Genomic DNA, 18,855 nt, shown 5'->3' with positions numbered 1-18,855 from the left:
CCAGCATGACCGCGGTTGGCGATGGGTCAGTCATGGTGTGGTGGCATTTCTTTTGGGCCGCACAGCCCCCATTTGCTCCGAGAGGTGAGCCTGACTTCCATTAGTACCGAGATGAGATCCTCAGACCCCTTGTGAGACCATATTGCTGACACATGCACAGTTGTGCCTGCTGGAGTCATTTTGCAGGGCTCTGGCAGTGCAACCTCCCTGCACAAGCGAGGTACAGGTCCTGCTGCTGCGGTTGTGCACTCCTACGCTCCTCCAACGTCTCCTGATGTACCTGGCCTGTCTCCTGCGTAGCGCCTCCATGCTCTGGACACTACGCATGACAGACACAGCACAACCTATTTTGCCCAGCTCGCAGTGAGTGCTGCCATCCTGGATGAACTGCACTACCTGAGCCACTTGTGTGGGTTGCAGACTCCGCTCTCATGCTACCACTCTAGAGTGAGAGCACCCCAGCATTTCAAAAGTGACCAAACATCAGCCAGGAAAGCATAGAACTGAGAAGTGTCTGTGGTCACACCTGCAGAAAATCACTCCTTTTTTGGGGGTGTCTTGCTAATTGCCTATAATTTCCACCTTTTGTCTTATTGCCATTTGCACAACAGCATTGTGAAATGTAATTGTCAATCAGTGTGGCTTCCGTGAAGTTGGACAGTTTGATTTCACAGAAGGTCGTGATTGACTTGGAGTTTACATTGTGTTGTTAAGTGTTTCCCTTATCTTCTTTTGAGCAGTGTAGTTATTAAATATGTGCCACTGGCCTGAGTCTCACTACAATAGCTTTACAAGAAAACAAAGCTTCAAAAAATAAGTACAGTTTTAAAAGCGAAAGAACTACTCAATGAATAACTCAAAATATTCCTTTCAAAAATACTTTATTTATGTTCACAGTGTCCGCTCTTTAAATAACAGCTATGACGAGTTATGTCACACTAAGTATGCAATTTTAATTAAAATAACATTAAAAATATATCATTAGTTAAGTGTATTGCATGTACTAAGAACTGAAAACTTCTTAAACAAAGAGAACCAAATATCTACTATACACCAGGGGTTCTCCAAAACACGGCGTCCGTGGACTCCTAGGTCCCTGGTGTAATGCGAAGGGTCTGTGAAATAAAAATGTCATGAACGTATTCAAGTACCACAATTGATTCTGTATCTTACTTAATATAGAAGGGTGTGGGTCACTGAAAGAATGCTCAGAAACACCTGCCTGGCCTTGCTCGAGAATATCAAGGGTTTCGAGTACCCCAAAAAAGTTTGAAACCACTGCCTATCCACACTTACTGAACTAATGAACAAAACGTACCAACATATGTTTCCTTGTTCAATGGATCCAACAAAAGCTGAGCAGAATATTCCCTCTTAGACTGTCCAGTGTCTTTATATACATTACAGACAAACTAGCTGTTCAGTCTCTCTTGGCCCTTGCTACCCTAGCCAAGTCTTCAACCTGTGCAGTGCATGAAAACTTCCCTCTCAACCTCAAATGAAGACACTGCCACCACAAGCAAAATTGCTGGATCAGCACCTCAAACTTGGTCAAAACAACCCCAGCACCTCCACTGGAAGCCTCCTAGGACCTCTGCTGCCTCTCCACGCTGCTACAGGGTAATTTGTTGTGAAATGGAGCAACTGCACTGAAAGAGAAATAGTTTCAGCTCAGGTATGATCTAGAGACTCAACTCCCCCGTGAGAAGCCGCTCTTTCCAACTTTTACAGGACGTTTTAGACTGTCCGTGGTCAAAACAGTCGCCACACAGAACCTCCACACCATCCAACAACTTTAACAAATTCCTGCCCTATAGTGATCCCCTGCTTTGCCAGCAAATCGTCTTGAGTGTGCTAGTCAGTGGATTCAATGAGTCACATCAAAGTTGTTGCTATCTCATACAGTGTAAGGTAGCCTTCGTCATTTTCTTGCCCTAAGAGAGGACCGCTCACACTCGACTGCACCTGCATACCAAGACAGTCTGAGTTTTCTTCTGCAGTGAATGATCTTAGGCATTCAAGCTCTCCAAGAACAGCAGAGGGCAAGTGTGAGGCCGTAACAACATGTCTCTCTTGCCCTTGCTGAAGTGCTCAAATAAGCCACTGCAGTGAAGCTTCTTGGATGCAGTTTCCATCTCCCTCTAGGCTGCTTAGTACCCGCTCATAGCTGCACCTAGCACAGCTCTAGTAGCAGTATTCCGGCACAGCACCTATGTTGAATAGGGGTTGCAGGGTGGTTCAGATGATGTTCTTCGGACGTGGGCAATTGAGTTCAAACCATGCTCCTTAAACTTTCCTGACTGGCCACTAGAGACACGTAACTGATGGACCCAAGAAAGGGGAATCCAGCGATCAGTGGGGAGGCTGAGCAGCCAGCCTGGTGTAATCAGATTTACACAGTGTGCTCCATCCAAATGCACATAGTATGGCTCATGCCTCCTCACAATTGCCTTTTGCACTGGTGTATTTTCCTGCCAGTGTTAGAGGCACCATTCGTAACTTTGCCCATGTAAAGCCAACATGGCAAAAATTAGCCTCAACAACACAGTCAGTTGCCACTTTCGCAATTGCCCTCACCTGTTGTATCCAACACCCTGTATAGCCCAATAAACTCCTTCGTGAGGACAAGGTCATGGGTCAACATAACACAGGAGACACACCTCCTGTTCAGCCACCATAGACATCTTGCGTACCATCAACAATTTGCTGAATAATTGCACAATCGAAAGAACCTTAATCTCAGCTGCAACGCCTCGATGACTGCATTGTCCTCATGATGTCAGAATTTCATTCTGGCTTTGGACTTGTGTAGGCAGTTGTGTATGCTCTGTTAACCACTCCAGTAAAATGGGATCATCCGCTTCTGCCCTAAGTTTCAAAAATCTATATAAATTGTCATCCTTGTGGCCTCTAAAGCTTTCCCCTGTCTTGCTACATGCGCACCAAACTAACAATTTTCATAGAAGTCAATGCCTTGCGTCCCTCCTGCTGTTTTACCACACACGCTGGAAACTGGGCACTTTTGGATTAGCTGTGGTCGCTTGATTTACAGTTACAAAGTCGGCAGTGGGTTTGGCAGTTCTTGATTGCTGTGAATTTACAATGGCTTTTCTCGCAGTTCCAAATCCTACCACTAATGAAGGCAGCATCCTCTCTTTGGCCAAAAGATGCTGGCTTGAAAACCCTTGCGACAGTGAAAACACAACACTCCTTTTTAGGATGGATCTTTAATGTAGCCAGGAGGAAATCACGAAACCATTCCTTGAAAACATCAACATGTTGGCTCGGTTCCATAAATTGTGGGTGTGGCTATATGGTTTATATGCCAGAATTGAAAATGACCCTAAAAAGCTTTGTAAATCATTAATAGTACTACCAAATAAACCAAAACTAAACAGTATTGGATGATGAACATCAAAGGGGAGATAGTATATGAAAAGCAGAGGTTGCCAATGAATCAACTCTTTTTTACTTCTCGTTCCAGCAAGCTGGTTAGCAGATGCTGGCCCACCAGTTCTGGTTTGTTATGGAAAGCAACCAATCAAAGAAGTATTATGTAGAGTTAGCGGTTCAGCCAAACTCTCTTTTTTTTGCCAAAGGGTAGCAGCCAAAATAGTCAGTATGTGCAGGCTGTAAATGCTCCAAAGCCACAGGCCTGGATAATATTACTTCAAAGGTTCGAATTAGATTCTTGCTGTGCAAATTGCCCCTTTATTACGCAATAACTGTTTAATCTCATCTCTTGAACAATTCACCTTTCCCAGGACATGAAAACAAGCTAAATTATACCTCTGTATTAAGAAGGGAATAAAGTCTGACCCTGGAAATTATAGTCCTTATTTATCAGGAAGGATCAAGACGCAGAGGTTAATGGTTCACTGTCTCAGGCAAAACCAATGATGTGGCGTTCCGCAGGGGAGCGGCTTGGCGCTCTCTGTTTTTATTGTATATTAGATGATATGTAAAGATGCTTGTTCTTGCCATCTTTTTCTTTTTGCGAAGACTCTACACTTCTGGTGCTCTCACAAAAGTAAAACTATTTGAGAAGAGCATACTTATCACAGAGCTTACAACATTAGCAAATGCTTGGAAGATAATAAGATATCTTTGCACTTAGGGAAACTAAGCAATTATTTTGGGATCCAGACCTAAATTGGTAGATCGTCTGGAATCAGAGGGATTAGGGGTGAGGTGCTGACTACTAAACCCTCTGTTTAGCACTTGGATGTATCCTGATGGAAGCTTGAGCGTGTGAGCATGGCCAATAAGGGCTAGGAACTTTAATGCCAGGACTAAGTTTTTACTAGAAGTCCAATCTGCTGATAAGGACTCCATGAAAAGTGCTAGCTACTCCCTCATTCAATGCCATTTTGACGATGCTTAGACTTCCTGGTTTGGGCTTATCTAAAACTTATGAAAGGGGAAGGCTCCAGATAGCCAGAATAAGTTGATCAAGGGCTAGTATGAAGGTGAGGTCCACATACTCACCTAGGCGGAAGCGTTGCCTTTCAGGAACTAACACTAGGCTGCCTGTTGAGCTAGGGTGTCCCAATTAGGCTAAGGTTATTTACAGGCATATTTATGGTCCTGCGCCCAGATATCTAAAGTGATACTTCCTCGTGTTAGGGAATGCACACAATCACAGCACCAGATCATATTGGCTTGCTGAAATGTTGCTATACAGGTTCAGGGTCAGTAATGCTGGAAAGGTACGTTTCTTGTATTACTGGAGCGCTCAAATGGAATAATGATTGCCTCTGCCTAGAAAAAACAACATCCTCTTCTGACAGCTTAAAAAATAAAGTTAAATATGTTTGATGTCCTCTGCTTGAAAATATGAATAACCCCTATGTGGAATGAATAATTGATGATACAGTGGGGGGAGAACAAGTATTTTGATACACTAGCCAATTTTTGCAAGGTTTTCCTACTTACAAAGCATTAAGAGGCTGTAATTTTTATCATAGGTACACTTCAACTGTGAGAGACAGAAATCTTAAAACAAAATCCAGAAAATCACTTGTATGATTTTTAAAAGTAATTAATTTGCATTTTTATTGCATGACATAAATATTGATACATCAGAAAAAGCCAGAACTGAAATATTTGGTACAGAAACCTTAAGTTTGCCAATTACAGAGATCATACGTTCCTTGTAGTTCTTGAACCGCAGGTGTCTGCAGCCACACTGCCAGCAGGGATTTTAGTCCCACTCCTCCATTTACAGACCTCTCCAGATCCTTCAGTTTCGGGGCTGTCCTGGCGCCAATACGGACTTTCGCGCTCCCTCCAAAAGATTTTCTATTGGTTCAGGTGTGGAGACTGGCTAGGGGCCACTCCAGGACCTTGAGATGCTTCTTACGGACCACTCCTTAGTTGCCCTGGCTGTGTGTTTCGGTCGTTGTCATGCTTGGAAACCCAGCCACGACCCATCTTTCAATGCTCTTACATGAGGGAAGGAGTTGTTGTCAAGATCTCGCCGATACATGACCCCAATGCCATCTCCCCTCAATACGGTGCAGTCGTCCTGTCCCCTTTGCAAAAAGCATCCCCAAAGAGTAGGTTTCCACTCCATGCTTCACGGTTGCAGATGGTGTTCTTGGGGTTGTACTCCATCGCTTCGATGCTTCCTCCAAACACGGCGAGTAGTTTAGAGTCCAAAAAGCTCTACTTTTTTGTCTCATTCAGAACCACATGACCTTCTACCTTTCCTTCCTACTGGATCATCCAATGGCATTGGCAACCTCAGACGGGACCCCTGGCTGCGCTGTGCTTGAGCAGGGGGACCTTCGCTGCGCCTGCAGGAATTTTTAATCCAGTGACGGCGTAAGTGTGGTGCTTACCTAATGGTAGTTTCTTTGAACTGTGGTCCCTAGTCTCTCTCAGGGTCATGACCCAGGACCCATGCCCAGTTGTAGTTCTGGGCTGATGTCCCTCAACTCTCGCGTCATGATCATTGATGCCCCCTGCCGGTGCAGATCTTGCCATCCGGACGCCCCAGACCAAGGTGGATTGACCGTCACTAGAACTATTCTTCATTTCTAATTATTGGCACAACAGTTGTTGCCGATATTCACCAAGCTGCTTGCCTATTGTCCTGTAGTCACATCTCTTAGCCTTGTTGCAGTCTTACAAATTCTTCCCTGATGTCGCTTACAGTAACGGTTGTTAGTTTCTTCCTCTTGGGGCTCTGTTGGCCGATTTGGAGAGGTGTGTGAGTATGTTTGATTGAGATGTCGTTGATCACGTGTTGTCTATAGTATTATGATCGACGATTCAAACAGGTTCGAGTTAATACAGGTAATGAGTGGAGAACAGGAGGCTTCTTAAAGAAAAACAACATGTCTGTGAGAGCCGGAATTCTTACTGGTTGGTAGGTGATCAAATACTTATGTCATGCAATAAAATGCAAATTAATTACTTAAAAATCATACAATGTGATTTTCTGGAATTTGTTTTAGATTCGTCTCTCACAGTTGAAGTACCTATGATAAAAATTACAGACCTCTACATGCTTTGTAAGTAGGAAAACCTGCAAAATCGGCAGTGTATCAAATACTTGTTCTCCCCATGTATCCATATGGTCTTGTTACCAAATATAGTCTTAAAACAAAACAAAAAATATATTGTTTTTTTTGAGATTCCTTCAAAAGAGGCCACCGCTTTGCCTTGAGTGACACGCTTTGCCAAGCACTCTGCATTATCGTCAAACCAGTGTTCACACTGGAATGCTTTTCCAACAGTCTGGAATGGAGTCTCCCACATATGCTGAAGCACTTGTTGGCTGCTTCTACCACTTCACATGCTGCGGTCCAACTCATTCCAACCTCTCAAATGGTTCAGGTCGTTGGGTTGAAGTTGGGTGATTTGGAAGTCCCAGGTCATGCTGATGCGGCACTCCAGTGCACCCACCTTCTTGGTCTAATAGCCTTACACGAACCTTGGAGGGATGTGTTGGGTCATTTATCCTGTTGAAAAACAAATGATAGTCCCACTAAGGCAAACACAGAAAGGATGGTGTATCACAGTTAGAATGCTGTGGTAGCCGATTACTGGTTAAGTTTGCCTTTAATTCTAAATAAATCCTGCCAGCTGTCCACCAGCAAAGCAGTCCCCAACCAATCACCCTCCTCCTCTCCATGCTTCACGGTAGGGAAAAACCAACATTCTGAATCATCCCCGTTGCACCTACTCTGCATCTGCAGAAAGGTACACTGTCGCTTCTTTCTAAAGATGTGAATCAACGTGTATACTCGAATATGTACGGTTTTTCACTCCTACCCCAAGACCAAAACACAGAAATTTAATGTATAATATGAATAGTGTGGAAATAGAATAATATTTTGCCTCCCTGATGTCGTTCCTGATATACAGTGCGGATTAACAAAGTTTTCAGACATCCTTGACGTTTTTCCACATTTGCATACATTTCTAGGCAAAATGACTGAAACTTAAATAACGTGGCCATACGAATTCAAACTTGATCAAGAGTCACCATGGTAAATCAAATTGAAGGTCCCGTAGTTCAGGAGTTGCCCAGACCCCCGATGGTCACATCTAACAGAGCTCCAGAGTTCATTTTGTGGAGATGGAAACCTTCCAGATAGGACAAAAGGACAACAATCTCTTGCAAGCATCGCTAATGTCGTACGACATTATAGGGAGCTGTGAACCTGTCACAGCCTTTAACAATGAACTTGAGAGTGGTCTGAAGGACCTATAGAGGAGCCTGTGTAACCCTGTCACCCGCTCTTTACCAATGACTGAGATGGCTGAAGACCTATAAGGGAGCTGTTTAAACTCTGTACTCCTTTACGCAATGACTTGAAGAGTGGCTGAAGGACCCTTATAAGGAGACTTGTTAACCTGTCAACTCCCTTTACCAATAGACTTGATGAGTGGCTGAAAGGACCCTATAAGGAAGCTGTGTAACCTGTCCTTCCTTTACCAATGACTTGGAGGTGGCTTGAAGGACACTATAAGGATGTTAAGCCTGTCACTCCTTTACCAATACTTGAAGAGTGGGCTGACCAGGACCTATTAAGGAGCTGTGTAACCTGTCCTACTTCCTTTACCAATCGACTTGAGAGTGGGCTGAAAGACACCTATAAGGAGCTGTGTCACCTGTCACCGGGCCCTTTACCAAATGACTGAGAGTGTACCTGAAGGACCTATAAGGAAGCTGTGTAACACTGTCACCCGTTTTACCAAATGACGTGAGAGTGTCTGAAGACCTATAAAGGGAGGCTGTGTAACCTGGTCACCCCTTTACCAATGACTTGAGAGTGACTGAACGGAGCCTATAGAGGAGCTGGTCACGCTGTCAACTCCTTAACAAATGACTTGGGAGTGGCTGAAAGGACCTATAAGAGCTGTGTAACCTGTCATCCTTTACCATGACTTGAGAGTGGGCTGAAAGGGCATATAAGGAGCTGTGTAAGCCTGTCACCCCTTTAACCAAATGACTTGAGAGTGACTGAAGGACTATAGAAGGCTGTGTAACCTGTCACTCCTTTACCAATGACTTGAGAGTTGGCTGAAGGGCATATAAGAGCTGTGTAACCTGTCACCGCCTTTACCAATGACCTTTGAGAGTGACTGAAGGACCTATAAGGCAGCTGTTGTACCCTGTCACTCCTTTACCAAATGACTTGAGGTGGCTGAAGGACCTATAAGGAGCTGTGTAAACCTGTCACCTGAACGCCCTTTACCCAATATGACTTGAGAGTCGTCTGAAGGACCTATAAGGAGCTGTGTGTAACCTGTACACTCATCTTTACCATGACTTTGAAGAGTGTGCTGAAGGCCTATAGAGAGCTGGTGTAGACTGTCACCTCTTTACCAATGACTTGAGACGTGCTGAAGGACCTATAAGGAAGCTGTGTTAACCTGTCACTCCTTTAAACCAATGACTTGAGAGAGGCTGAAGGACCCTATAAAGGAGACTTGTAGACCTGTCACTCCTTACCAATTGATCTTAGAGAGTGACTGAAGGACCTATAAGGAGCTGTGTAACCTGTTCACCACCTTTTAACCAATGACTTAGAGTGTCTGAAGGGACCTATAAGAGCTGTGTAAACCTTGTCACCCTTTACCAATGGATCTTGAGGAGTGTCTGAAGATATATAAGGAGCTGTGTAACCTGTCACTCCTTTACCAATGACTTGAGAGTGTCTGAAGGACCTATAAGGAGCTGTGCAGGTCTTTATGGTAGAGTGGCCAGACAGAAGCAAGCAAGCAGTAAAATGACATGACAGCTCACTTGGAGTTTGCCAAAAGGCACCTAAAGGACTCTCAGACCATAAGAAAAAATATTCTCTGGTCTGATGAAACCAAGATTGAACTCTTTGGCCTGAATGCCAAGCGTCACGTCTGGAGGAAATCTGGCACTATCCCTACGGTGAAGCATGGTGGTGGCAGCATCATGCTGTAGGGATGTTTTCAGCAGCAGGGACTGGGAGACTAGTCAGGATCGAGGGAAAGATTAACAGAGCAAAATACAAAATACTGGGGCGAAGGTTCACCTTCCAACTGGACAATGACCGTAAGCACACAGTCAAGACAACACAGGAGTGGCTTCGGAACAAGTCTCTGAATGTCCTTGAGTGGCCCAACCAGAGCCCAGACTTTGATCCCGATCTAACATATCTGGAGAGACCTGAAAATAGCTGTGTAGCGATGCTCCCCGTCCAACCTGATAAAGCTTGAGAGGATCTGCAGAGAAGAATGTGAGAAACTACCCAATTCCAGGTGTGCCAAGCTTATAGCGTCATACCCAAGAAGACTCGAGGCTGTAATCGCTGCCAAAGGTGATTCAACAAAGTACTGAGTAAAGGGTCTGAATACTTATGTAAATGTGATCTTTCCGGGGTTTTATAAAAACCTGCTTTTGCTTTGTCATTCTGGGGTATTGTGTTAAGATGGATGAGGGGAAAAAACTATTGAAATCATTTTAGAATAAGGCTGTAATGTAACCAAATGTGTAAAAAATCAAGGGGTCTGAATACTTTCCGAATGCACTGTATAACTCTTATTTAATGTAATGTCTTATATTGTTGTTGACTATTACTGTTTTGTGCTCTTTCATGTATTTGGGGATCCTAATAAACTAAACCAACATCTCTCTCTCTCTCAATTCAATTTAAGGGCTTTATTGGCATGGGAAACATATGTTAACATTGCCAAAGCAAGTGAAGTAGATAATAAACCTAAGTGAAAAACAATACAAATTAAACATTATACTCACAAAAGTTCAAAAAAGAATAAATACATTTTAAATGTCATAGTATGTGCAAATAGTTGAAGCACAAAAGAGACGATAAATAAACATAAATATGGGTTGTATTTACAATGGTGTTTGTTCTTCACTGGTTACCCTTTTCTTGTGGCAACAGGTCACAAATCTTGCTGCTGTGATGGCACACTGTGGTATTTCACCCAGTAGATATGGGAGTTTATTGAATTTGAGTTTGTTTTAAAACATTTTATGGGGGTCTGTATAATTTGAGGGAAAAATGTGATTCTAATATGCTCATACATTTGGCAGGAGGTTAGGAAATTCAGCGCAGTTTGCAGCTCATTTTGTGGGCATTGTGTCTACTCTTGAAAGCCAGGTCGGCCTACAGTGGCCTTTCTCAATAGCAAGGCTATGCTCACTGAGTCTGTACATAGTCAAAGCTTTCCTTAAGTTTTGGTCAGTCACAGTGGTCAGGTATTCTGCCACTGTGTACTCTCTGTTTAGGGCCAAATAGCATTCTAGTTGGCTCAGTTTTTTTGTTAATTCTTTCCAATGTGCCAAGTAATTATCTTTTTGTTTTCTCATGATTTGGTTGGGTCTAATTGTGTTGATGTCCTTGTGATCTGTGGGGTCCAGGACCAGCTTTCTTAGGGGACTCTTCTCCAGGTTCATCTCTCTGTAGGTGATGGCTTTGTTATGGAAGGTTTGGAATCGATTCTTTTTAGGTGGTTTTAGAATTTAACTGCTCTTTTCTGGATTTTGATAATTAGCAGGTATCGGCCAAATCCTGCTTTGCAATCATTATTTATTTATTTTATTTAACCTTTATTTAACTAGGCAAGTCATTTAAAAACAAACTCTTTTCACAAAGGCAAAAGGCCTCCTGCGGGGACGGGGACTGGGATTTAAAAAAATAATTATAAAATATAGGACAAAACACACATCACGACAAGAGAGACAACACTACATAAAAAGAGACCTAGGACAAAAACATAGCATGGCAGCAACACATGACAACACAACATGGTAGCAACACGACATGGCAGCAGCACAACATGGTAGCAGCACAAAACATGGTACCAACATTATTGGGCACAGACAACAGCACAAAGGGCAAGGGGGTAGAGACAATAAAGGGTTAGGGTTAGGGTTAGGGTTAACATTATTGGGAACGGACAACAGCACAAAGGTCAAGGAGGTAGAGACAATAAAGCAGCCACAACTGTCAGGAAGAGTGTCCATGATTGAGTCATTCAATGAATTTGGTGTTTTACGTTGCAGAGTCTCTCTGGTGTTTGTCCCATTTTGTGAATTCTTGGTTGGTGAGCGGACCCCAGACATCACAACCATGAAGGGCAATAGGCTCTATAACTGATTCAAGGATTTTTAGCCAGATCCTGATTGGTATGACAAATTTTGTGTTCCTTTTGATGGCATAGAAGGTGCTTCTTGCCTTGACTCTCAGACCGTTCACAGCCTTATGGAAGTTACCTGTGGTGCTGATGTTTAGGCTGAGGTCTATATAGTTTGTGTGCTCTAGGGCAACGGTATCTAGATGGAATTTGTTTCTGTGGTCCTGGCAACTGGACCTTTTTTGGAACACCATTCATTTCAGTTTTACTGAGATTTACTGTCAGGGTCCAGATCTGACAGAATCTGTGCAGAATATCTAGGTGCTGCTGTAGGCCCTCCCTTGGTTGGTGACAGAAGCACCAGATCATCAGCAAACAGTAGACATTTGACTTCAGATTCTAGTCGGATGAGGCCGGGTGCTGCAGACTGTTCTAGTGATCTCGCTAATATGTTGATATATACAGTTGAAGTCAGAAGTTTACATACACCTTAGCCAAATGCATTTAAACTCAGTTTTTCACATTTCCTGACATTTAATCCTAGTAAATATTCCCTGTTTTAGGTCAGTTAGGATTACCACTTTATTTTAAGAATGTGAAATGTCAGAATAATAGTAGAGAGAATTATTTATTTCCGCTTTTATTTCATCACATTCCCAGTGGGTCAGAAGTTTACATATACTCAATCAGTATTTGGTAGCATTCCCTTTTTAAATTGTTTAACCTCTTGGCGCATGGATCCCTTTAACGGGATCATTTTCGTAAACAACCGCTGAATTGCAGAGCGCCAAATTCCCCCAAAATTACWAAAAATATTTATTTTCATGAAATCACAAGTGAAATATACCAAAACACAGCTTAGCTTGTTGTTAATCCACCTATCGTGTCAGATTTTGAAAATATGCCTTACAGCGAAAGCAATCCAAGCGTTTGTGAGTTTATCGATCACTAGACAAAACATTACGAACAGCTAGCAGCAATGTAGATTGGTCACGAAAGTCAGAAAAGCAATMAAATTAATCGCTTACCTTTGATGATCTTCGGATGTTTGCACTCACGAGACTCCCAGTTACACAATACATTTTCCTTTTGTTCGATAAATATTATTTTTATATCCAAAAGCCTCAAAAACCTGGTGCGTTATGTTCAGAAATCAACAGGCTCAAGCAGTCATGAAGGGCAGATGAAATTTCCAAATAGTATCCGTAAAGTTCGTAGAAACATGTCAAACGTTTTTTATAATCAATCCTCAGGTTGTTTTTAACATAAATAATCGATAATATTTCAACCGGACGGTAAACTATTCAATAAAAGAGATGAAGAAAATGTCGAGCAACAACTTTCGCGCGCATGAACTAATCGAAGGACTTACAGCTATCCACTGACGCGTTTTGATAAATCTCGCAAATTTCTCTGAATAAAAGCTTGAAACTATGTCTAAAGACTGTTCACACCCTGTGGAAGCCATTGCAAAAGGAATCTGGTTGATATCCCTTTAAATGGAGGAAAGGCATGCAATGGAACAGGGTTTTTTCAAAAWAAGAGGCACCTCCGGGTTGGATTTCCTCAGGTCTCGCCTGCAAAATCAGTTMTGTTATACTCACAGACAATATTTTGACAGTTTTAGAAACTTTAGAGTGTTTTCTATCCTAATCTGTCATTTATATGCATATTCTAGCATCTGAGCCTGAGAAATAGGCAGCTTACATTGGGAACATTATTTTTTCCAAACATAACAATTCTGCCCCCTAGCTTCAAGAGGTTTTAACTTGGGTCAAATATTTCAGGTAGCCTTCCACAAGCTTCCCACAATAAGTTGGGTGAATTCTTGCCCACTCCTCCTGACAGAACTGGTGTGACTGAGTCAGGTTTGTAGGCCTCCTTGCTCGCACACACTTTTTCAGTTCTGCCCACAAATGTTCTATATGATTGAGATCAGGGCTTTGTGATGGCCACTCCAACACCTTGACTGTGTTGTCCTTAAGCCATTTTGCCACAACTTTGGAAGTATGCTTGGGGTCATTGTCCATTTGGAAGACCCATTTGCGACCAAGCTTTAACTTACTGACTGATGTCTTGAGATGTTGCTCCAATATATCCACATAATTTTCTCCCTCATGATGCCATCTATTTTGTGAAGTGCACCAGTCCCCCCTGCAGCAAAGCACCCCCACAACATGATGCTGCCACCCCCGTGCTTCACGGTTGGGATGGTGTTATTCGGCTTGCAAGCGTCCCCCTTTTTCCTCCAAACATAGCGATGGGCGTATGTGTGACTTTCATGTTGAGGCCATCTTTGTGGGAGTGGGCGGCATGGGGTGTGCAGGAGTGGCATAGGTCTGATCTGAGGGGGCCTAAATGGGGTGTGGGCATGGTTGTCTTGGGGGGGGTGTTGATTGGGTGTGGATGTGGCTGGTGGGGCTGTGGTCTGGATGTAGGTCCTCTCGGCGTGGGTCCTCTATATGTAGGTCCGGGGGGTCTGGGCGGGTGGCTGTGGCTCCCTTTAGGGTCCAGGCGAAGGTGGGCTCTCCTGCTTTGTATAGGTGGACCTGGTGGTAAAGGCTGTTCAAGTCCAGGGTGGAGCGGTGGGCCAGGTAGACATTTGGCTTTGAGTCACAGTCACGGGAAATACTTGCATTTAACTTATCATTCAGTCCTTATAAATTAAAATATATCATTGTAATATTTTTTATCTTAGCTTTAAAAGTAGCTTCAGACTAAACATGACTCACTCAGTTCCAGATTGRATGGGGTTTTCAGGTTTCTGTTGTTTGTTAGCCAGAGCATTTGCTGTATATCTTGGAAATAATCAACTTTGGTAGTAGGAATCGTTCCCGGTGATTTTGTCCAAAATCAGGTTGTAGGTTGAGAATTTTGATTTGGAGTGAAGGTTATGTTGAAAAATGGAGGAAATCATCTGCTCATCTCCCCCTGTCTCTCTCTCTCTCTCTTTCTCTGTCTCTCTCTCTGTCTGTCTCTGTCTCAGGGTCCCCACCTGCACCGTCTCAGTGTGGATGTATTATCAGAGCTGAGGAACGCACAGAGCTCGTGCCGGAACCCCGGAGGAGAGAATGAGAAGCCCTGGTGTTATACAACCAACCCCAACATCCGCTGGGAATACTGCAACATTCCCAAATGTGGAGAAGGTACACTCTCAGAAAAAAAGGTGCTATCTAGAACCTCAAAGGGTTCTTCGGTTGTCCCCATAGGAGAACCCTTGGAAGAACCCTTTTGGTTCCAGGTAGAACACTATTGGGTTCCATGTAGAACCCTTTTGGTTCCAGGTAGAACACTATTGGGTTCCATGTAGAACCCTTTTGTCGGTAAACCCTTGTAGAACCCTTTGGGTTCATGTAGAACCCCGTTTGTCCATGTGAGAACCCTTTTGGTTCCATGTAGAACCCTTTCCCCAGACGGGTCTACATGGAACCCAAATATTATACCTGGAACAAAAAAGGGTTCTGCCTCTAATTAAAAAAGGGTTCTCCTATGGGACAGCCGAAGAACAATTTTTGGAACCATTTTTTCTAATATTCCAAATATGACTTCCATAAGGCTTGGAGACCTGATCAGGAACAATATGGCCCTAGCTACAATGTATGGCTCGGGCCAAGGTGTTTTTCCTGTTCAGGTTTGAGAAAAAGGGCAATTATTAGCTACTGATTGAGGTAAGATCCATCTTGTGATGACAGTCTGGACTCTCTGTCCCCTCAGTGGTAGTGAAGACGGAGTTATCGTTCCCTCGCCAGAATCCCCCCTCCTCCCTCCTTCCGTCTCTCCGGCCTACTCTATGATCATCATCATCTGTCTACTAGCAGCCTTCGCACCATAGCCTTCCTCACCATCATCATCATCATGTGCAAGAGGAGGAGGAAGACATGGAAGAACCACAAGACGTACGCTGGTGTCAGCCAATATAGTAGAAGACGTACGCTGGGTTCAGCCAATATAGTAGAAACGTACGTGGGCAGCCAACTTAGTAGAAACGTGCTGGTGTCAGCCAATATAGTAGAGAACGTACGCTGGGTGTCAGCCAATATAGTAGAGACGTACGCTGGTGTCACATATAGTAGAAACTACGCTGGGTGTCAGCCAATATAGTAGAAGACGTAGTAACGTGGTTAGTTATATAGTTAGTACGTGGTTAGTAGCATGGTTAGTTATATAGTTAGTAACATGTTAGTATATAGTTAGTACCATGGTTAGTTATATAGTTAGTAACGTGGTTGTTATATAGTTAGTAACTGGTTAGTTATATAGTTAGTAGCATGGTTAGTTATATAGTTAGTAACGTGTTAGTTATATAGTTAGTAGCATGGTTAGTTATATAGTTAGTAACTGGTTAGTTATATAGTTAGTAACGTGGTTAGTTATATAGTTAGTAACGTGTTAGTAACATGGTTATTATATAGTTAGTAGCATGGTTAGTATATAGTTAGTAACGTGGTTAGTACATGGTTAGTTATATAGTTAGTAACATGGTTAGTTATATAGTTAGTAACATGGTTAGTTTATATAGTTAGTACACGTGGTTAGTTATATAGTTAGTAACGTGTTAGTTATATAGTTAGTACATGGTAGTTATATAGTAGTAACGTGGTTAGTTATATAGTTAGTAACGTGGTTAGTTATATAGTAGAATGGTTAGTATATAGTTAGTAACGTGGTAGTTATATAGTTAGTAACATGGTTAGTTATATAGTTAGTAACGTGGTTAGTTATATAGTTAGTAACATGGTTAGTTATATAGTTAGTAACGTGGTGTAGTAACGTGGTTAGTTATATAGTTAGTAGCAATGGTTAGTTATATTAGTTAGTAACGTGGTTAGTTAATAGTTAGTAGCATGGTTAGTTATATTATAATGTTAGTTATATAGTTAGTAAAGGTTAGTTAGTATAAGTTAGTAACATGGTTAGTTAATAGTTAGTAGCATGGTTAGTTATATAGTTATAACGTTAGTAACATGGTTAGTTATATAGTAGTAGCATGGTTAGTTATATAGTTAGTAACGTGGTTAGTTATATAGTATAACATGGTTAGTTATATTAGTTAGTAACGTGTTAGTTATATAGTAGTACATGGTTAGTATATAGTTAGTAACGTTGTAGTAACGTGGTTAGTTAATAGTTAGTACATGGTTAGTTATATAGAGTACATGTTAGTTATATAGTTAGTAACGTGGTTTTATATAATTTAGTAATGGTTAGTTATATAGTGTATAACGTGGTTAGTTATATAGTTAGTAAGTGGTTAGTTATATAGTAGTAACGTGGTTATTTATACTAGTTATAACGTGGTTAGTTATATAGTTAGTAACAGTGGTTAGTTATATAGTTAGTAACTGGTTATTATATAGTAGTAACATGTTAGTTATATTAGTTAGTAACATGGTTAGTTATATAGTTAGTACGTGGTTAGTAATAGTTATTAGCATGGTTAGTTATATAGTAGTACGTGGTTAGTTATATAGTTAGTAACGTGGTTAGTTATATAGTTGTAACGTGGTTAGTTATATAGTTAGTAACGGTTAGTTATATAGTTAGTAACTGGTTATTATAGTTAGTAAGTGGTTAGTATATGAGTTAGTAACTGGTTTAGTTATATAGTTAGTAAGTGTAGGTATATAGTTAGTAACGTGGTTAGTTATATAGTTAGTAACATGTTAGTTATATATTAGTAACGTGGTTAGTTATTTAGTTAGTAACGTTGTATTATAGTTAGTAGCATGGTTAGTTATATAGTTAGTAACGTGTAGTTATATAGTTAGTAAACAATGGTTAGTTATATAGTTATAACATGTTAGTAAATATAGTTAGTAACATGGTTAGTTATATAGTTAGTAGTGGTTATTATATAGTTAGTAACGTGGTTAGAAAGTGTTAGTTAGATAGGTTAGTAACGTGTTATTATATATTAGTACGTGGTTAGTAACGTGGTTAGTTATATAGTTAGTAACGTGGTTTAGTTTATATTAGTTAGTAACTGGTAGTAACGTGGTTAGTTATATAGTTAGTACATGGTTAGTTATATAGTTTAGTAACATGGTTAGTTATATAGTTAGTAACGTGGTTAGTTATATAGTTAGTAACGTGGTTAGTTATATAGTTAGTAGCATGGTTAGTATATATAGTTAGTTAACGTGTTAGTTATTAGTTAGTAGATGGTTAGGTATATAGTTTAGTAACGTGGTTATTATATAGTTAGTAACGTGGTTAGTATATAGTTAGTAACATGGTTAGTTTATATAGTTAGTAACGTGGTTAGTTATATAGTTAGTAACGTGTTAGTTATTATATTAGTAACATGGTTAGTTATTTAGTAACGTGGTTAGTATAAGTTGTAACTGGTTAGTTATATAGTTGTTGATAACATGGTTAGTTATATAGTTAGTAACGTGGTTAGTTATATATTAGTAACTGTTGTTAATAGTTAGTAACGTGGTTATATATAGTTTAACTGTTAGTTATAGTTAGTACGGTTAGTTATATATTAGTAACGTGGTTATTATTATAGTTAGTACGTGTTAGTATATTATTAGTTAGTATACGTGGTTATTATATAGTTAGTAACGTGTTAGTTATATAGTTAGTAGCATGGTTAGTTATATAGTTAGTAACTGGTTAGTATATAGTTAGTAACATGGTTAGTTATATAGTTAGTAACGTGGTTAGTTTATATAGTTAGTAACTATTAATAGTAGTTAACTGGTTAGTTATATAGTTAGTAACATGTAGTTATATGTAGTAACGTGGTTAGTTATATTAGTTAGTAACTGGTTGTTTATAGTTAGTAAGTGTTAGTTATATTATTAGTAACGTGGTTATATATAGTTAGTAACGTGGGTTATTATATAGTTTAGTAACGTGGTTATTTATATAGTTTAGTAGATGGTTAGTTATATAGTTAGTAACGTGGTTAGTTATATAGTAGTAACGTGTTAGTTATATAGTTAGTAACGTGGTGTATATAGTTATAATGTGCTTTTAGTTATATGTTAGTAGCATGGTTAGTTAGTATAGTTAGTAACGATGGTTAGTTATATAGTTAGTGCATGGTAGTTATATAGTTAGTAACGTGGTTAGTATTATAGTTGTAACATGGTTATTATATAGTTAGTACATGGTTAGTTATATAGTTAGTAAACTGGTTAGTTATATAGTAGTTAACGCATGTGTTTAGTTATATAGTTAGTACACGTGTAGTTTAGTTAGTCATTTAGTTTTAGTTAGTCCATGGTTAGTTATATAGTAGCTTAACTTTGGTTA

General features: G+C 40.7%; 1 pseudogene; it reads left to right on the top strand.

The window, feature by feature from the left end:
- Positions 1-15,485, top strand: part of LOC112074686 (muscle, skeletal receptor tyrosine protein kinase-like) — an 84,141-nt pseudogene extending 68,656 nt beyond the window's left edge.
- The last annotated feature ends 3,370 nt before the right edge of the window (positions 15,486-18,855 follow it).

This window comes from Salvelinus sp. IW2-2015, unplaced genomic scaffold (genome assembly GCF_002910315.2).
Source record: "Salvelinus sp. IW2-2015 unplaced genomic scaffold, ASM291031v2 Un_scaffold2759, whole genome shotgun sequence".
NCBI classification, from domain to species: Eukaryota; Metazoa; Chordata; class Actinopteri; order Salmoniformes; family Salmonidae; genus Salvelinus; species Salvelinus sp. IW2-2015.
The sequence above is the reverse complement of the archived record's forward strand: the minus strand, read 5'-3'. Positions and strand labels throughout refer to the sequence as shown.